The following is a 21,995-nucleotide window of genomic DNA, read 5'->3' on the forward strand; positions in this document are numbered from 1 at the left end:
CCCCTCATCTGGGGAATTTTCTTGCTGTGTTTCTCATGACACATTTGACTGAAGGATTTCTTCACAGCATTTCTGCTGGGGGCTGTTTGTTTTATCTTGCATTTTGCAGTAGATAACAGACCTGTATGCTGCATAGATTAGAGCTGGCAAATTTTGCCACTGATTTCCTTAGGTACAGATAAAATGCCTTAGTCTCCCCCCTCATGTCTATACTTAAAGCAAAATTTTAAAATGTTTGCTAATGGGAGTGCTGAGTGATTTCTGTGTTTCCTTTGATTCTCAGCTGGCCATGTGTGCGCACTGATGGGACACACTAATATTCAAAGTGGAATTTGGAGTGGAGCAGAGGCCAGCCTAATAAATCTGCTGTTAAGTTCAGGCTCTGCAGCAATGTTGCTGCACCCAGGGGGAGGAAAGGCAGAAGCTGGGCGTTGGGCCTAAGGGACAGAAAAGGAAATCAGCCAGGGGCAGGGGGAGAGGCAGGATCTTGGTTGCTGAGGGCTGGAGGCAAAAAGCAGCTCCTGAAGGAGTGCTCAGGGCAGGAGGCTGTGCAAAAAACAGGCTGTGGGAATTTTGATTCAGGAGGTGGCTGTACTGCAATGAGAGGATGAGTGATTTGGAGTGAAAGGTTTTTTATACCTAAGAGTAGATAGCAGAGAACATATATAAAAATAACTAACTAAATAAATAAATAAATAAAAGGTTGCCTTAATTTGGAAGCCTTTTCCAGGAAGGCAACGCAATCCATTTTTCTTCTTCTACTACAGCCAAGATTTTATGCTGACCAAGTTCAGACTTCAAAGCTGGCCCTTATCTGAGCGGGGGGCTCAGCCCACCGACCTTGACAGGTCCCCCCCAAACTTGAGCGTTCGGTAACTCCATGATTTTGAGCAGTGCAGGTGAAATCTCTGCTCCATTCACCTCTGATTTCAGCAAAGCTGCAATCTTACCCTGAAAGAATGCTGAAGGCAGTAAGTCGTGGCCAACAGATGAAAAGCAATTTAGATGTGAAAGGCTCTATACGTTCTGGGTTTGAATTTGATGGATGTCAGCTACAGTAGCTTGTTTGCCACGTTAGAGGCATTGATCCCTGTGAAACAGATGGATGATGTCTATACCTGCTTCCCACTGAACAGAACAGTCCTCACCAGACAGCACCTGTGTAGAAATTGGTTGGTAACTCACCAGCAGAGCCAAGGCTTTGAGTTGTCACAGTGACATGGTGGCCTCACCACTTGCTCGTATCTCTTCCTACTACGTGTGAGTGTAAAGAATGTTTTAAAGCAATAGATTATTGCTGTTACAGATTTCACTTGCCACCAGGCGAGGCAGGTGAGCAGGCTGGAGCTAGCTCTGTCTGTTTAGTGCATAAAGAGGGAGACTTGGTTTCAAGAACTGTAAGTCTGGTGCTGTCATGAGCATCAGATCCATACAAGTGTGAGAGAAAAAGGCTCCTGGAAGAAATCAGTTGTTCTCCAGAAGGGCCACTGGCTTGGACTGGAAAACCCTATCAAAAGCAGAACATATAAATCTGTAGATGTGAAAGGCTATGGAATAGCTCTAAACTTATGATGAATTAAGAGACTTGGTGGATGCCAGAGTCTCTGAAAAGTTATTTGCAAATGCTAAATTTCACTATCCCTCTCTCACTAAGTGGTTAGGGTTTTATTGTGCCTGTAAGATGAACATGAGTTGTAGCTATCCAGAATAGCTTGTTTCCCTGAAGTTATTTAATTCCAATTATTTCTCCTCAATCACATTCGGAAGAGACTTTGTAGAGGGACGACTAACAAAACTCTGGAAAACAGATCTAAACAGCTGTACCTCATCACTTTGTGAAAGATTAGGAAGGGATGAAACCTCAGGCTTTTGGCTGAAGTTCGCCAAAGTAAATACAAAGTGGAATCTTTAGGGGTTATGATGAAACTAAAAGTAGTAAACAAGTAAAGCCATCAAATATTTTGAAGTCACAGGTTGCACAGGCTATTTGCCTTTCCTGAGCTTGATTGGGTTAGGACAGACCATCATCTTTTGGGGGGCAAAAAAGGCCCTTTATTTCATCAGTACTCTGACATCAGTGGGATTATTTATATAAAAAATTATTATTTAATGTAAGTGAAAGTATTACAGTCTAGTCCTATGTTTGGACATTATATCCCTGTTTATTTTTCTTGTCCATTTAGACTTGGAGCTCCCTGGAAAAGAATGACCTCTTCATATGTACAAAGTACAAATGGTTGCAATTCCCCCACAATCATATGTCACTTATACTAAAGAGCTTAAATGTCAAAAGAAAACATTTTGCCCTTTATAAGAATATTCATTTTTATATAATTTCCTCTGAATTTAGACAAAGTGGATACATTCCCCTGAAATATTTTAACTGTGCCCAAATTAGTATTTCCTATTTGACCATCTCTATTCTAAAGACTTGGTGAACACAAAGTCACTGGGAATAAGCAGAACTCTGTGTCTGATGTTTCTTACTGACCTTTCTATCTTACATTAAAGGTTTTTCCATGTTATGTCTGTTGGAGTTAACACATACTACTCACTTTAAGGAAGAGTGAATTGGAATAATATAGGAAAAGGTGGCATGTGTATGGAACCTTGTTAAAAGGCAAAAAAGTAAGTGGCATAGGCCTGTGACAAGCTTATTTTGAAAAAGAGTGGGAGAGATTGTGGGGGAAAGGTTATGCTATGGAAAAATAGCTCTTCATCTGAGATCGCAGTGAGCTTGCCCAGCGTTCTGAGGGAATTTCTATACTCCAGGTTGCTTTCAGTGCCGAAGCTCAAGTAGTGGAAGTAGCCTCCCATGAGTGTCTTGGCTGGACAGATGTACCTGGAGCTCCAAGGTCCCACAGCCCTCAGCTAGCTTGGGTACCACTGTTCTCAGCTGCAGCTCGCAAGCACTGCTGTGGACCAGCTAGAGGAAGCACAGCCCACTTCAGGTAGGTCCCTTCTGTGTTTCCATAATTAGCCTTTGAGAAGGTGGTGAGGGTAGCCCCAGTGCAGCCACCTGAGGGGCTGAGCGCTGCAGGGGATGGAGCACCATTAGCTTTCTCCAGTGAGTCTTGACTTGGAACAGCCTGTAGACCTTTGCTTTCTGAGGCATTGACATGCAGTGAGAATAAGCGCTGCTTTGGCAAAGGCATACATCTCTAATGGGGCTAGTGAGACAACCTAGGTGTTACTCGTTAGGGGAAAGGTATGCAAATTTTTAGGTTGTCGCTGTTCGCAGCCTGCTAGGAGCAAGAAAAGGCAGACCAGTTATTTAATCAAAACCTTTACTCTTGACAGCAAGCAGGACAACTTCCTTTTTTTTTTTCTCAATACAGCTGTAGTCAGTAATAAATAGCTGGGGTTTGAATATATTTTTGTGTTGTCACATACATGCCACTTTACAGTACAGTTCTTTGTTGCTTGACAAAATTTCCTGAAGTATTTATTTACCGCCACTTTTACATTGCTGCTACATTCCTCCTAGAGGAGTGATGGATGCATTTGCTGAGGACTATGAATCTCTTAATGGAATCATAGAATGGTTTGGGTTGGAAGAGACCTTTAAAGACCATATAGTCCAACACCCCTGCAGTGAGAAGGGACATACATCTTTAGCTAGATCAGGTTGCTCAGAGCCTCATCCAATCTGACCTTGATTGTTTCCAGGGATGGGGCTTCTCTGGGCAGCCTGTGCCAGTGTTTCACCACCCTCATTGTCAAAAATTTCATCTTATATCTAGTCTAAATCTACCCTCTTTTAGTTTAAAACCATTACCCCTTTGTCCTATTGCAACAGGCCCTAATAAAAAAATCTGTCCCCATCTTTCTTACAAGCCGCCTTTAAGTAATGGAAGGCCTCTAGAAGGTCTCCCTGGAGCCTTCTCCTCTCCAGGCTGAACAACCCCAACTCTCTCAGCCTGTCCTCATAGGGCAGGTGCTCCAGCCCCCTGAGCATCTTCATGGACTCCTCTGGACCTGCTCCACCAGGTCCATGTCTTTCTTGTGCTGGGGGCCTCAGAGAAGCACTGCAGGTGGGATCTCACCAGCTCAGAGCAGAGGGGAAGAATCACTACTTTTGACCTGCTAGCCTCGCTGCTCATGATGCAGCCCTGGATATGATTGTCTTTCTGGGCTGTGAGTGCACGTTGCCGGCTCATGTCCAGCTTTTTGCCCACCAGCACCCCGAAGTCCTTCTCTGCAGGGCTACTCTCAATCCCTTCATCCGCCAGCCTGTATTGATACTGGGGGTTGCCCTGACCCAGGGGCAGGACCTTGCACTTAGCCTCATGAGGTTCTTGTCTCATTGAGTTGCAGTACCTACATCTATTCCCATCCTCCTTGTACTTGTGTGTTCCCTTTGTCAGGCATGCGTGCTTGAGTTACGATCACCTTGCTGCACGCTGGATATTATGAAGCTGCTGTTGACTGATTGTCCAAGAAACGCCATCAGTTGGATCTCTTCTCATCTTGTGTTTCACTTTTAAAAGTACACAGGGAAAAGGAAAACAAAGTGTGGTTTTTTACTATTCAAATGTGATCACAGTGCTTGGGAAAAATACATGTCAGCTCCAGGCTTAAAGTGCTAAATAATATTGTCTCATAAACACACAGCTATTTTGTCCAAACAAACTGCTTCATCAAAATGTTGAAAAATGTACTGTACCACTGGGACAGTTTTGCCATAGACAGTTTTATTCCTTCTCTTCTCTTATTTGAGCTTTAGGAAAAAAAAGCACCACAATATAATCACTTTTATTTTTATTACTCAAATATTTGCTCTGGAGCCTGGAGAAGATAAATAGTTATTATACATTATGTAAATGATATCTTTAAGGAAAGCAGCCTTACAAACAGGGCTACATTAACCCTTCAGCAGCACCTAACACCTCATTCTTCTTTGGCTGTTGAAAACAAGGCCAATTAACATCAGCAAGATAATTAACCACAGGTCCAGGTAGTATTTGCATCCAGTCTATTGCTGTTTGGAGGCTGTCTCTTCTCCTTACCTCCTTGCAGCTTGAAGGTGCTAATTTTAACACCTACAAAGTATGGAGTTTGGATTTGGTTGAGAAGAGAGTGAGACTGCTTTTTTTTCTTATTATTAAAACATTAGAAGAATAGTTATAATAGTGAAGTGACTTCAACCTTCTGCTAGATGGTTTTTCCCCCAAATCGTTTGCACGTTTTGGGATGCTTCTTTTAATTCCTTATCTTCCATATGGCAAATTATTCTTTTTGAATGTCTTGTACTTAAGAGTGAAAACCCTTTGGGGATGGACTTAACTGATGGCCCAAAACCAGGGTAATTATTTTTGTTGCCAAGGAAAGAAGAATATTATTCCTGGAGACACAGCAGGCATTTTATTAAATGATTGTACCAGCCAGAAACAAATTCTTGCCTTTATTGTAAACTGCCATTTAGAAGTCTAATGCTTTTAATTCAATGGGAAACAAATTTTTAGGAAGATTACACCTCACATGTTCTTGTGACTTTTACTGGGCTGTGCTAGGCTCATAGAATTATCTATGATACTGTTATTTGCCTTGGTTTTGATGAGACTGTTACTACCTGCAAGTGGAAAGTTGATCCTAGTGTTATTTCCCTTCTATCTGATACCCCAACTAATTTTGGAGTGAGGAAAAGTATATGCAGCAGGTGGCCTGTGTTTCTAATAATTAGTTTTCTTAAACATGTTATAGAAAATATCACTGTAGCATTTTGAGCCCAGCTGGCACTATATCGGAGCCTGGAGAGGAGAGGAGAGAACAGCAGACCGAGCCGTGTTCATCTGTGGAGTCTCTCAGCCAAATTCACCTGTAGGTGCTCTAGAAAATGTTTTGCCTGGGATTTGGTGGAAGGAAGCAGGTAGTTCTTGTGCGCAACTTGCATCGTGAATGCGCAGATTCATTTTTCCCTCTGGATGGAGTCCTTAAGATGCTATCAAATATAGTTTCAGTCAATCAAGGAGCTCTTGAGCTTGACAGGAGCTTGGTTCTCTGGCTCAGTTGCTGGGATGTATGGGCACCCAGAACAAGAACATGATGATGAACAACAAAGTCTGAACAGAGGCTCTCTAAGCCTTCCTTTCCCAGCTTTCCAAGCCAGAAACTGACAAGAGATGGTTAAGAGCAATAGCAGTAGGGGTGCGGTATGAGTCTGTGTTTTGGCAGTAACTCTGATTTCACGGTCTCTAGGTCAAAAATGGCTCAGCCACATAATGCAGAGTGCTGACACGGTATGAACTCACACTAGCACTTCAAATCTCTTCTAAAATGTTGAGGGGTTCATATTTTGACTGCTTGCCTTCCTGTCAGATCAAGTCGTTGTCTGTCTTCCTGCGGCAAGCATAAACTCCATGTGCTTTGGCTAACTAAATGGAAATATGATCTTGGGCCTGTTCCTGAACTGAGTTAAATTTGTATTGCTGAATTAAATTGGTCAGGCAGTGCGCTGGCTGTGCAGTACCAGCATGAGTGTTCCCCTCCCTTCTCCCAGAGAAACGGGAAAGCAGCAAGGCTGGAGTGGTTTTCCTTAGGACTTTTCCAAAGATTTCTGAGCTGTTTTGGCTGGACCACTCAAATAAATTCAGCTTTATGAAACATGGAAAAGTTCAGTAAGGTTACATGTGTTTGAAAAGTGCCAGGTAATCCCATCAACCCTGTGTTCTATATAACAAGTCAATCCCAGAATATATGTTACTCTTCAGGTAGCCATGGTTAGCAGATGGGTGGTATGGCACTCAGCTTATTTTAAAACTTCATGCTAAGTCAGCTCTGTCATACAAGTGAACTTCTTTTGTCCAAATTAAATATGATTATTTGGTAAGAAAAAATAATCTGTTTTTTAAAGCTTTTAGACTTTAGAAGAAATCAGATTAAGGACCTCTTCTACCACTTTGTGACATTACTTTGATGGGAGCTCGATGTAGAAAATGCTAACGTCCCCAGTAAAAGCACCTCTTTTATATCTGATGTGCCATATGTGTAAGGTACATATAATTTCTGTAGCATAGTGCTATAGTCTCCTGATAGCCTCCGAAAAAAAGATGGATGTTGCCCTTCCCTACCCAGTAAAGTAATGCTGAAAATGGTGCCAAGATGCAGCCACCTACCTCAAACTATTGCAAGAGGCAATGTAGCAGCAAGGCCCCTTTGTGCAGGAAAAGCTCTGTGATGAATGTAGTACACATGAAGCACTGACTCCCCTAGGGAAAGCAGAAATGGGATCGGAGAAGATAACCAGAGGGTCTGAAGGCTTCAGGGGGACAAACAGGTGTCGTCTGTGCTGTGTTGCCTCCCATTTGCATCTTAGTCTGGAGGATACATTCTTTTCTTCTTTGACATTCAGGACTTTTGATTCAGGAAGATAATTTTTTTCAGTGAAGTCTGAGTCCCAATGCATGAGCTAAAAGCTATCTGTGTGCTTTTTTTTTTTTTTTTCTTTTTGGGTTTTCCAACTGACTCTCTGCAGTCCATGATTATGGAAAGGCTGCAAAGAAAGTAAAAAACTGAAAATACCGTTTGGGGAAAGGAACATGCAGTCAGTCATCTCAAGGTCATATATAGTACAATGGGCTTGTGCACTGGTGCAGGTTGAACTGATTTGTTTAATTAATCAAAACTCATAGTGTGTTTGCAAAGAATAATTGACATTAGCAGAGCTATGTTACTTAGGAATCCGATATTAACCTCTCTGTTTAATTATATTGAGTTTTAAAGTCAGAAGATGAGCCTTTCCTTATTCAGTAGCAACAGTGTCTCTTTTATTAACAAAGCAAACTTTTTGTCATGTTATATAGGACAAATTTTGTATTTTTAGCAATGAAATAAATACCAAGTTATTGTGACTGTGATTTGGTAGCGGTTAATGTCAGATTCTGAAATGGAGCTGTACTCTGAGGAGGTCCTTGTGCACACTAGGGGGGCGGGGGGGGGCAGGACAAGAAAGAAAATTTCAAATGTTAGCACAATATTTTCCTAAAAAAAAAAGGTGTATTTTTCTCGGTGAGCAGGAGTGGGAAAAGAGAGGGTTCAGGTTAGGGAGGATGTATTGGGGAGAGGAATGCATTAAGCACTGGCTGAAAAGGGAAGACTGAAGGCAACAAAGAGAGTTGTATTGATATGTGTTTAAGGAATTTAGGGATGATAAATTTTTCTCTATTAAGATAAAAGCAAAAATATTTGATCATGGTCTAACAATTGCATGTTGTGGCTGCTGCTTATCCTGCAAATTTGTTACTACTACTGCTGTACCCAGGCATCTGTATTTACTGGTGTTTCTGCAAATGTGCAAGTAGCAGCTCATTGGGTAAGCTTTGCGATTTGTTTGCTCAATGCCTAGTGTAATGTGGCTTTGATCTGTGAAGCGTCCATAAATATTGCTGCAAGCCACATGGCTGTGATGTCTCCATGTCCGCTCTTTCTGTCTTCCTGATGCCAAGCATTATCTTTCCTCTGGGGAAATTCTGATTAAATCAATGGATATACAAAGATATTGCTCAGTTTAACTAAGATGGCAAAAGCATCTTTTCCTAAGTTTCATTCTTAATTGAAGACATGGTCTACAGCAGGGGTGCCCAGTTTATGTCCTATGTGATCACTCTGGCCTACTGGGGCAATTTATTCTTCCCCTTCTTTCCATAGTCTGATTAAATGGATTGTTTCAGTGAAAGTACCTCTCTCTAACCACCATCCCCCTCCTGGGGACTCCTTCCCTCACTGTTTGAGGGACATTCACTCAGTCATGCTGGTGTGAAGTGAGTTTGGGAAAGGTCCTAGCCGAAAGGAGGCAATTCATGTTCACCATGTAGGTCTCAGGAGCAACTGCAAAGGTGGTAAGAAAGAGCATGAGTTGCTGTTTTGCTTACAGCAGCTGAGTCCTTCCCCTTATTCTTGGGCAACTTCTGGGTAAGGAGCTGGCTGCCCTGCAGTTTCCGCACGCATGTGCTTGGTTGGGCTTTCTGACCAAGACTGGTGACCCAGTGGATGTTCAGAAAATGGCATGGGAAAAGGACATGGGAAATGGGCTGTGCACTGTCCTTCTCCATGTTCTCGATGGAAGTAAGGGACATGCCAAGAACTCGCTTTGTACTATCGTCCTACAGGGACAGTTGTTTTGGCATGATAATTGGCCTCAGGAATTAGGTTGCCGAGAGCATGTTCTAGCAGGAGAGTTGGTCCCAAATGAGTAGGGTAGCAGTGTCCCTTCTGCAAAGCACTGTAAAAATGGAGTGGCACTCTGACACACTTTGCTGTCTATGTAGTCAAGGAGTCCCACAGCAAAGGAAGGACTTTTCCCCCTCTAATTCTGTTAATTTCTGTTGCTTCCATTGCACATTTTCAGCTGCCCATCTTGCCATGATCCCCCAGTTTTTCGTTTCCCTGAATAAATGTGCCCTTTCAAATGGGGTTTGCTTGTCTGCTGTTTGACCCAGCCGTTTTTTAGTAAGTTTTGTGGCTAAAAATTCTTAACGGCTACCTGGTACTTTTTGGTTCTCCTCTTCACAGATTGTATCAGCCAGGAAAAGCAATGCTTGCTCTTTCTAAGTGTAGCAGTTGTATTGCCCTGACAGAACCCATTTTGACTGAAAGTGCTAATAATATCTTGCTTTTCCTGCTACTGCTCTGCTTTTTTCCAGTACTGTGGACATTTTTTCTGAAAGCTTAACCAACATCTCCTCCTCTGTTTGCTGTGTCAGGTCAGGGTGGCACCAATAATTTCAATGTAGCTTTGGCATTTTTCCAGTATTAGCTGCCTGTTCACTTCAGAATTCAGCCTCAGCACCTCTGCATTGTTGACCTCTGAAGCTATTGATTTCTGCAGCTGGAATACATTCAAGTCGCTGAAGGAAAAATCTGCTTTCCCTTATCAGCAAAAAAAAGTTAGGTCCTTTTGTAAACTGCATTGTTAATTTCTGGGTTTACTGCAGGAAAATGTAAACAGTGTTTATTTATTAATAGCATCTTTATAATTATTTGCTATCCAGATACTCAACTTTTTTTTTACAGTTTATAAACTTAAGCACAAATCTGTTCATCCAGTGGCAGAGCTCAGTGAAGTTTTACAGAACCTCCTGATTTTCACCCTTCTACACATTAGATAGATGCATTCCTCACATCTGGGGGGATAATCAGGGGCATCTGGAAAAGCTTGTGCAAAAGAGCAGTTCATGCACTCTCCCTTCCACCCTCCCGTAAATGGAAGAGGACATACTTCTCCAGGCAGTACTGACTAAGAAGAAATGTGCCTTTTTCTTTGGGAACACAGGAGTTCTCTGTTGCCAAAAGCCAGTTGTTCTTGTGTTCTAGCCTCTTTTTTTTCTTGCTTATTTTTAATGGTATCTAGCCAGTGACTGCTGCTTCTCATGCTTGGAAAATCTAATTAAGAACACCTGTACGTCATAGACAGTATAGAATAACTTCCATCGTTCCTCTCATATTATGCATTGTTGATGAATTCTCAGCAGTGATTTGGCTCAGGAGGAGCCAAATTTCACTGGCCTCCTCATTTGCACCGAGTCTGCTTCACACTATTCTGCTAAAAGGGGCCTTAAATTATGAGCAAAGTTTGTTTACTGCCCCTACTGCCTCCTGTCACAGCCTAAGGAGATCTAGCATCGATGTATTCATTAGTTGTGTTTATACAGAGCGGATTTGTGACATTTTATATGTTTAGGCCACCATATAAAGGGGAAAAGGTTATACTCTGTGTCTTTCTCTGGGACAGTTTTGTTTTTCTTGGTTGTCCGGGTTTCGTTTTTTAAAAAAGTTTCTCAATTACGTGGTTTTGCGAGGCAGTTTCAATGGCTATGATCTTAGAAGTCTGAGAAAAATGGGCAACTGCTGATCTTGCAGTTGTGTGTTTGTCTGTGTACCTGTAGGATAAAGGGCTACATTATTTCTTGAAGTATTCCCATCAGCTGAAACACAGAGTTTGCTTTTATGAAAACTGCAAATATGAAATCTAAATGTGTATTTTAGTCTTGAAAAAAATACTTATTGCTGCCAAACAAAACTATAAATTTTATTTTGCCTAAACCAAATGAAACGTTCAGTCTTCCCAACATGAGACATTATGCTTTTTAATTCTCTTTTGAGACCTGAAGGCTCATACAACTAGTTTAATTTCTCCCTCTGGAGCTTGTTAGCCATCAGTTAAATAGATTGATACAAACTGCTATTTCCTGATCCTTGTCTTTACTAGTGTTCTTTTTTAATTAACTAAATCTTTTTCTTTTTTTTTCCCCCTCTTTTGTTTATTTTTTCATATTCTACCCATCTTTCCCATAGAAATAATCCTTTTTTCGGTCAAGAAATCATCTTAGTTTTGTGATATAAAGGCTTGATTATTTTCACAAAAGTGTGTGTGTGGAGGGGGGAGTGAGAGAGTCTTTTATTTCCTGTCAAGTGCCTCGTGCCTTATTTGTGGACTTGCACACTGGTTTTTTTTATATACTTTTTCATCAGGTGCTTCTTGCAGGTTCAGATGGAGAGACTGTGTCTACTGTAGTTGTGCCAGCTTCCCTTCTAAATGTTTGGCAGAGAAAGGTGTACAATCCTATTCATGCACAGTGAAAATCAAGACCTAAAAGCAAATTCCCCTAGTGACCAGATTTCACATTTCCTCCCCATCCCACTGCTTTTATCTCATCGTGAAGTCTGAGTTCCTAAGCAAAATTCATTTTATTGAAGAAACAGAGTTTCATTGCAGAGAAAAAGGTATTTTTTAAAGTTTTCCTACCTTATAAGGTGCTTGGTTTGATATTGTCAAGCGCTGAGTGGGTAACATGGAAATCAGAAAAAATGTCAGGCTTTAGTCTCCACACAGCCACCTCAGGTTTACGTATCTGCCCTACTTGGTGCAGCTCCGTCCTTCAGGTCTTCCTTTCATTGCTGTAGAGACAGAGCAAGAGCCTTGTCCTCTAAAAGGTGATTTTCAAAATTATTTATTTTTCAACTGAGATGACAGAATGTTTACAGACATCCACACAAACACACCGAATTTACATTTTTCTTCCCATGAATCTCTGCTCGTGGTCTATGGCAACTGTGAAAGCTCTTTGTTGTTATTTTCCTTGCTCTTAATTCACATCTGAGTGTCTGACTTCCAGGTGTCATTCCTTTCCTTGTTGTTGGCAATACAGGCTTATTTTTAGAATCTCTCCTTACAGAAGATCAACATGAAGATTTTTGTTCCAGTGGCATAAAACTTCCTTCCATCCACACTGAAAATCATGTTGCATTTTCAAGAGCTCCACATGGATCCAAGCAAAAAGGTGAGGACTGCATATAAGGTCTACCTTTCAAAATTCAACAAAATGGGGCATTAAAATCAATTAAAATCAGTCCCAATGCCCTGAGTTTTAAGAAATTGTTTCCTACTCTCCAGGGAGTAACTTTGCTTGTGTGTCCCACCCAGATTTGCAGACAGATGAAAGAGTCCTTTGTGCAATGTGCCATACTTGGGGAGTTCAGCAGAGCAGTGGATGCCCTTGACACCACATACACAGGAGAATTCTCTGTGCTGTACATGCTCAGATATCTGCAGAATGGGGTTCAGCTCAGTAAATCTTTTAATGTATTTATTTTCAGCGTGACCTGTGCTTTTGCTCTATTCTCTGCAAGGTGGGTCGTGTTTGAGCAATGAGACTAGCAATGATGAGGCATCGAGTTTGACTTCTGTGATTTACAGCCCTTTTTAAAACAAATTTGTCACCTGATGCCAAAACTAATCACTAGCTTCAAACTTCAGATTCTGGTTCTTTGATATGTGTGCTTGTACTGGAGTTGCTGATTTGTTTTGCTTAGTTTGGTTTTAGAATAAACTGTTTTCTGGTATGTGGAAATAGGATACAATATGTATTCAATCTCTTTGGCCAACATCAGCTGGAATTGCTTTGTATTGCTTCTGACCAGCACAAAAAAAAAAAAGAGCTAAACAAGGACATAGTTGTAAAAAAAAAAAATTAAAAAAAAAAAGGAAAGCAAAAAGTTTGGCAGCTGGGGTGGGACCTGTGTGTCAACATGAAAGAACACTTGTAAAGGTAGTGCTTTTATAAAATCCAACCTTTGTTTTTTTAATAAAATCTAACCAGCTGATAAAATCTAAGCTGTGTGGCTCTGCAAAACTAATCTAAGTGAGTATGTTTCTCCCCACTTCTAAAATCAAGTGTATATGGGAGTTGCTATTTTTAGGTTTAATTTTTAAAATAAATAGATTTCTCTTTAAGAAATGTTTTGCACCTGTTGCATTGGTGGCATGCTCTAATTTTTGTGAACTACCTATTCTACCATATGATATAGGCCACTTACATGCAGTAGGAATATACTATAATCTCTACAGATTTAGAAGAACCCTAGTAAGAAGCAGTACTGGCAAAGTAACAAAAATATGTTTAGACCAGTTGCCTCACGCTGGCTATTGCTAGGATGCAAGGCTTTTCAATTCCTGATACCCAAAGGGATTATTCACTCTTGGCTTCCCCACATACTGTACAAGAAAAAGGGGACTATAAATCATACCTTACAAAACTTGGTCAGGCTTTGATGCCTCAGACTTGCCAAGTTTCTCTTGCTTTGAAGCAGCTGTTTCATACACTCAAGTGAAAAATTAAGTTTTTGAACATAAAGGGAGGGAAAGAGGGCAAAAAGAGTGGCTGAGAGGGGAGGTTGTTCCAGTACACATACCTCTGAGGGGGCAGTTAATTGCCTGGTGTGTGGTGGTAAGAACTGCCTGGGTTTTTTCAACAAGCTGCATACAATCAATATTCTAATTAAACCACTTTGGCAAGGAGAAGCAGACTCCCCTCATTTTGGGGGGACTGTGGTGTATGTGTCGTCCACCGTAGGCATTGTCATTGGCTTGTACGGTTTCAAGGCAGCAGGGTGCACTAGCTTGTATTTGTTTGCTTTGGAGCTAAGTATGCTTTAGCAGCTCACAGGGAAATAAGCAGTGGGTCCAGATATAATAAAGCTCTTGTGGCTGCCAGCTCTGCTGTCCCCCGAGCATGGCCCCAGATCTCACGTGGACACCTCTTTCAACTGGAACGAGCCAAGCTGTCTTTGAATCTGGTGTTTTCTTCCTGCAGTTGTTAACCTCCAAAGATCCTGCTTACAAGACACATGAACTGGAGGGAATTATATTCACAAAATGGGAAATCCACATAGTTAGCAGTGCCATGGTTGACTGGTTTGTCTTCTTGGCTTACAGCATAGTGATATTCAAACTGTCAGCCACATCTAAGTTGGATTTAAATGAAAATTACTCCAAACTGACATATAAAATTCAATTAAATCATTGTGTCGGCTCCTGTATTTGCATTTTGAGGATTGTGACTAAAATAGGTGTTAAAGCTATATATTATTACAAAATAATGAAATTTCTGGGGTCAGTTTCCTGGTAGAAGATAAACTAAAAATACAAATGTAATGAAGCCTCATTCTGAAATGCAAAGCAGATGCTCTATCCGGCAGAAAATTAAGTTAATCAATAAACTAATTTGATATTTTAAATTCTAAGTAGAGGTTATGCATTGGGTAGATTTAATGCAGTTTGAAAGATAAGGTAAATTATTAATAACAAGGCTGAATATCTCTGTCCATTCATTCATCCTGAAAATGGGGACTTACTCCTAAATATTTAACAATAGTTGTAACAACGGGCTTATTTTCTTCCTTTCCAGCCTGTAGGAGGAATAACTTCATTAATTTGTGTCAGTTTTATTTGTGTATAGAAACGTGTTCAAGGGAAGCTGAGCTGGAGAAATGCCTGTCAGTCAGTGCTGTGGCTGCAGCTTGGCGTTGGTCACAGCACTAATAGCTAACACAAGGCAAGCCTAGAGTCTGTGTAGGCTCTGTCTGCTGCATGTCCTACATTTAGTGACAGGCTTGTTTTCATAGTGAAACACAGCTGTTGTGGGAGACCATGGCCACACAGCAATGGTCCTTCATGTAGACCTGGCACAAAATATCAGTGTAGAAACCCCGATTCCATTATAGTGGTGGAGAGCAGAGAGAAGGGAGCTCGCAAGGTAAGTGGGTGTGATTCCTCAAGGTGTAGGGCTTCATAAAATGAGCCAGATCCTAAGTAGAGTGTGGATAAAACTGCCTTCCTAATGCTTTTGGCATACCCATTCCTGCTTGTGACTAGGGCAAGCTCAGCGCTCTCGCTTCACTGGAGCATCCACAGAAGTCTATAAAATGTTTTGATAGCACAAGGTTGCCAGACACATTACTGCTTCTGACTTCAGGAGTCAGGAGCAGTTACTAAGCCTTTTACACCTTCTGGACTTCATGGCAAAGCAGGGTGAAGATGCATTGCAGCAATAAAACCTGGAGTTCACATAATACTGAAATCGTTTGGTGTACTGGAAGGCTGAGGATCCACATCTTACGGTGGTTAAGAAATTCTAAACTGAAGAGAGAATGTGGTCCCATTTTCTTTCTGGTATTTTTTTCTTCACTCTGTTCTTCTGACCAATCAGTATTATCTACCTGAGTACTCTTCTACTTGGCAAATTCTTCTGTATATTTAGTGTTCTGCAGAAAATTACTCTTTCTGGTTGGTCCCCTTACTCGCTTCTTTTTTTGCAGCATTGGGATTCTCATCCACCTGTTATCCTCCACTTGAGTTTAAAGATCTCAACTTCTCCCTTCCCCATCTTGCATGTATGTGTTTCATTCTGTATAAACTATTCCCAGAATAAACTATTCTGACTGCTGTGCTATTTTGGAGTCTGATACAACAGTCTCAGAAACATACCCAGATAGATGGTAGAAAAAACTTAAGTGAACAGGCCAAAGAATCTGCTAAGTGACAAGGTGAAAGAAAGATCAATTGAAAAGTGATCCTGACGGTTCATATACATGGGCTAAAGCACTGAGTTTTTGCTGTCGTGTCTAAATACAGTTGACAACTCTTCCACCATCAATGGTTTTTACGTAATCCTCTGGTTTTCTGACCTCAGACTGTATGAAGAGGACCTTTCAATTTTACAGACTTCAAGGAAATACAAGTCCTGTTTTACCAAGCTTCTCAGCTTCTTACATCATCATACGGGAAGCTGCATCTGTCATAAAGTTCCAAAACTAAAGTCATTGTATTTCATCACATGCAAAGCTAGTCATTGTATTTCATCACAGCATCATTAAGGCAGATTAATCTTGTTGGCTTTTGTCAGGTGAAAACTGTACAAAGCTCTGCTTTGGCTCCTAACAGTGTTTTCAGACAGTCAGTCATGATATTCCTTTCTCTCCATGCATGAAATAGTTTGTGCCTCTTTAGGTGCAGAGGTCATTTTGCACACTGGGTGTAGCTCCTAAAATGAGCCAGAGAGGAGAGGATATGAGCACGGGGGAACAGCTTCAGGAACTGTTAGGGAACCACTCCCAGCTAGTTAAAAAATTATTTCCATGTGAGATAATACTATTCCTAAAGCTCTTAGTGGAAACAGAGTTCAGTATTATCTAGCTACATCTGGAAAGACTCTTGTACTCAGAGTAAAATTTTTATAACATGGCTATTCTAGAAACAAAGTGGAAGCTCTGGTTAGCTTTCAGGCTAGCTCCCAGAATGCTCTTACAGCTCTCGGGGTATTTTCCCAGCTCTACTAGCATCTGAATTGTAAGAACTAACCAAAGATTTAGATACAGTTGTACATGCCTTGGAATTTTTAGTGAGTTTTCTGAATAACCATAGTGAATATGTTTCCTGCACAGACACTTTGTGTTTACGTGGGTGTGTGTTATGCTAAATGTGTTTTATGAAAGTGGTAGAGCAGTGAGTGCACATATACCTCATATAAAACCCTTTCTCAGGTTGCCTATGATTTCCCAGCAATACAGCTTGAACTAGCATTGAAGAGTTTATGAATACCTGGTGAACAGGGCAAAGGTACATCTGTATCTTTGTGACAGTGTGTGTGTGTATGTATGTATGCATAATGTTCAGCACAAGCATTGATTTTTGTAGGGAGCTGAGCATAATCAACTTTTATTGAAAACACTGACCACCACGGAAGATTGTTTAAAACTATGCAACTTTTCCATTCTAAAACTGGTTTGTCTTATATAAGGATGTCTGAAAAGAGGTAAATGACAGGTGGAGAAGCATGTAGGAGTTTTTGGCTTGTTGGCAGTATTATTAATTTTAGAAATATCAGGCAAATTAGAATCTGGCTTTTTTGATTTTTCTGGAGGAACTTCAGAAGATCTGAGTGAGGTTTATTGTGAGCATAACTACCCTTATTCAATCTAATTAAAACAGGTACCTTTTTCTCCCAGTCTCTTCATTCAGTCCCTCTGTAGGTCTCCACGTACTGTGGAATTTTCCATGGCAGACAGGGCTCTTGTTTTGAATGTAAAATAGTCTGGGAAAAACACACCCCATTTTCAGTGGCTTTTCTCCATGATGAATAAATCCATAGAGGGGAACAGGCTTGTGCTTTTTGTTTCCTTACTTTTCTGAAGCATTAAATACAAGCTTCAGTGCCAAGAGGCAGCCAAAACCCCTGTACTCTGGTTAAGTGGGAGGCTTAGAAAACAGTTTTTGGAAGTGACCCTTTAGCAAAGTTCTCCTGCCATTTCAGTTGTCTAAATAACAGCTATTTCTTATTGCTCTTATCTTACATCTCTAGTCAGTGAATCTTCCTGAGAACAGCTTATGTGCTAAACAGCTCATTTATATGTATACATACTGTTAGAGTAGACAGCTCATTTACATATATGCATACTGTTAGAGGAGACAGCCACCAAACTTGATGCTTCCAGAAACTTTGTAGATGGCTCTATAGAAATGCAGAGCAAATATAACCTGAAGCAGAAATGAGAGGCATCATTTTGAGTAGGTGTTAGGTTGAAGTACTGGCTGATTGACCTATAAAATGAGGCAAAACCACTACTTCATCTGAAGTTGTGCCCTTGTGTGCTTCTGCCTGAAGTCAGTTCAAGCCTTCAAATAAAATAATTGACCCAGTAAATGTAAAACACAGAGGGGAATTCATTCTGTCACAAGTGTATACTTTCCAAACACCTCAGTAAATCCTCCATCATTTTAGTTGGATGCTTGGTTAGAATATGTGGAACAACTGCATTTGGAAAGCACAGGGTAGAGAGAAACATATCGCAACTGGTTTTTTATGTTATTTTCCTTGATATGCATCATTTGTAGGAAAATTATAGCAGCATATTGTCCGTCCACCCTTCTCCCCAAAATTAGAGCAGAAGGTTGGGTTTTGCTAACCACTAGCCGACTGTGATTCTGTACTTTCCTCTGACGCTCTGCCCAGGCCCGCACAGGACTGTCTAGCAGCAGGAGGCACTCATCTCCCGGGTACTCCCAGGAGAGAAGTAGATGTATGATGAAGCTAGGAAATGTGGGGGCAAGATCACTCTGCTAGCATTTTCTGGCGCTTTTACCAGGTTTCTGAATAGGTCAGGCTGATAGAAGTCCTACAAAAACCAACCAAACAAAAACCCCAAAATACACCAAAACCAACCACCAACAAAAAAACCTCAAACAAACCCCACACAAATATTATAAGAGGAAGGAGTCCATGTGCTGTGATAAGGGCTAGACTTAAGATACTGTGACAGGGAAATCTCTGATCAGATTTTGTAAGCAGGGTCTTCAAAGGTGGGGGAGCCCAGGGTAGGGTAGTACCAAAAAGGAGAGCCTAATGTTAAAACTAAGCTTATTCCTGTCTAAATATTTGGAAACATCATATTTAATATCTCTTGCTGGCTCTGTGTGTGTGTGCATATGTTGTGAACTCAGGCCAGCACTTGCTGACACTAGAGAGCCCACTGCTCACAGGTGTCTGTGTATGAAGAGGTATTTTTCCATACATGCAAATGTGAATTTGAAGACACAGCTTTTGTAGACAAATCTTTGAGAAATGTCTCAAGATGGGGCCTTTTTTTCTATGATAATCTTAAGAAAAATAGACAAGGAAAACTTAGTTTAGCTGTCAGTTATGGACTCCAGAAATACTGTTTTGACATTGGATGTTTAAAGCCGTTAGTAACACCCCATCACCGAAGTTCATTACTAGAATCTGAACACTGCAAAATGAAAATCAAATCACATCTTCCATCCTATTTTTCTGCTTTCTCTTACACACCTTTTGGTTTTGGGAATCCTGATATGCAAAGTATAAATCATCATTGATTGTTGTCGTGTATGGGATTTCCTTTTACCATGTTCTCAACAATATCAGCAGTATGGCTTGTTTTCTTTCAGTGTGTTCAGATACTAAGTCCAATAAAATATGAAGTCTTGATAAAGTTTTGATTTTGGAAATAGGATTGATTTTCTAGACCAAAAACTAAGTGGTTATGCTCTCCTTTCCATGCAACTGTCTGTAACACCTCCAGGTTTGTGCCATTCAAAGATTTTTAAAATTTGAAGAGAATGAGAAAAATTCTGAGTTAGATTTTCTTTTGGCACTCTGTTTTTTGTACAAACATTATGCAGCTGTTTAAGCTGCCGTGAAGAAGCCGTGATTTCAAAGGTGGAAGACAGGCCAATAGTTTGGAAGTAGAGAAAACTATGTAGATTAATTTTTTCCGTTTCCCCACAGGAAAGCCTTCTGGAACTGAGGTCTAGACAGAGGACTTCAGTGCAGACAGAAGCTTAGGCAGTAATATAGTAGAATCTGTGTAAACCTTCTGCTCCAGTTAAAACCTCCCAGCAGTACAAGTCGTAGCTGTACCCAGATTCATTGCTCAAATCCGGGCCATGGCCACCGTTAGCACTCCAGGGTTACACGGCCTAACATTCAGTTTAGACACACCTCCATTAGAAAACTACTTCTGAGCTGTGATTTAGTGCTCAGTATTGTTTCTTATTCTGGGATATGTGATTAAAAGAGAAACACCTTCACTCTCTAACTAATTGGTATCAAGGATAACTCTTTATGGCCGGGAGTGGAATTTCAGAAATGGAGAGCGGAAAAACAAGACCCATTTAGTTTCTCATTAAGAAACCATTTAGTGATACTTAGATGGGAAAGCATGACAGTTCCTATAAGCAATGAATATAAGAAAAAGCAACAACAAAAACTTAATGTCATGTATGTACCAAGACATGTTTTGTCACTGCTCTGTCAATATGATCTTTGTTGTGATCTGCAAATTCAGCTAATGTAGTCATGTAAATGTGCCTTTATATTATTACCACTCGCTATGAATCATTTACTCAAAGTGCCTGTGGAGTGGAGGTTCTGCAGGCTTCTGGGCTGGTTTTGGTGTAACTGGTTTGCATGGATTTTAAAGGGAAGAGATTACATTAAAAAAAACAGCATAAGAAAATGCAAGTATTTGGGGTAAATGGCAAAGTGTGAATCCATGTGACAGCAGACTCCTTGATGGAACTGAGTTATCTCCATCTGTGCAAGCAGGCAGTTCTCTAGAAGGTAGTCTAGTGAGGACAGAGGTTTTTCAGACTGGTGATGGCAGGTTCAACACATCCAGTGTTCCTGTTGATGTCAGTATATTTCAGCCTGAGGGAAAATGCACCCTGATACAAACTGCATTAGGGTTGAGGCACTCAAATGGGAAGCATTTTTATAATCAGTCTCTTTCGTGGAATGAAAGGAGAGGACCCACTGTGACATACTAGGGTATATGTTAATTCCTCATCATAACAGTTCTGTTTCTTTAGTAGGATCTCTCTTTCCCTTACCTCCTCTCCCTATGAAATGATCATGACAATATGGGGAGAGCAACCCTGAAGAATCTATAATTTAATGAAAAATTACTGTTGCCATGGCATAGAGAGAGTTCTGATTTTACGCTGAAAGAATTTCTCAGTCTTCATTTGCATTCCCTGATTCTCTAAACAGCTATATCAGCTGTTAGGATTCAAGCAATTAAAAATGCTCTATTATTAAGAACAAATTAAAAGAAGTAATCAGCTTAACACAATTGCAGCTCGAAAAACCCTTCCCTGGCAGCTCACGGGAAAAGCATATTTGTATGCTGTTAACATCCCAAATTGGCTTAAGTTAAAATACACCAGGGCAAGATTAAACTGAAGCAAAGACAGTGGAAAAAGAACTAGTGTTTTCTTTTCACTGTGAACAATGTGAAATTTCATCAGTTTTTGTTGTAATATGTCATATGAAAATACTAAGCTGAAGCCTACTGTGCAGGCTGTTAAAATCTAAGTGAGACTCTTTAAAATAAATTTCTTGGCATCTACTGAATTCCCCTGTTTATTTGACTGAAATGTTTGTACCAGACTTGTTCCTGTTCCATCTTCAGTGTTTGAACAAGAGAGAAGTTTTTTCCCCTCTTTTTTTTTTTGGTTCCTTGTTTTTGTGGGTGACTCTAATAAAGTGATTGTGAACTGATAGTAAGTGGCTTGAACTTAATACACGAGGCAGACGGTGCCTACACATCCCTTGCTGTTCCTGACATCTATTGCCATCATTCAGCAGCCTCCACTGTTATCCCCTTGGATGTCTGCAGGATAGATGCTGCAAACTACACTGCAGCCCAACAGATGATTTTGTGGTACATAGGGTGGTGCAATCTGTTGTACAACCACCAACAACATTGGTCAGCTTTTGTGCCCCAGGTTAAAAAAGCTAAAACAATAAAAGTTTGGCTCCTGCCCTTTTAAATATTCTGAGCCAAACTTAAGGGAAGTGCAGCTAAGCAGTAAGAGTTTGGGTTTCCATTTTATTTCTGTCACTGAAGATTTTGGCTCAGAGTACCAGACACAGGCAAGAGATCCAGGCCTTCCTGGCGTGCCCAGCTTCAAAGGTTAAAGTCATGGAGGCTCCCTGCCTTACCTTGTGTGCTTTCTTTGGTGACCTCTCTCCCTGTTTGCCAGTATGGTAGTAATATTTTTGTCTTTTCCTCTCTCTTTGCTTCACTTTCCAGAATATCTGTTTCACTGTATATTTGACCCTCAATCATTTTCACATCTGTGATTGAAATTCTAGATGAAAGTCCAAACACCAGCTTGGGCACCAGCACTTCCAGGCACT

The sequence above is a fragment of the Leptosomus discolor genome, chromosome 8 (assembly GCF_034619465.1).
Source record: "Leptosomus discolor isolate bLepDis1 chromosome 8, bLepDis1.hap2, whole genome shotgun sequence".
Lineage (NCBI taxonomy): Eukaryota > Metazoa > Chordata > Aves > Leptosomiformes > Leptosomidae > Leptosomus > Leptosomus discolor.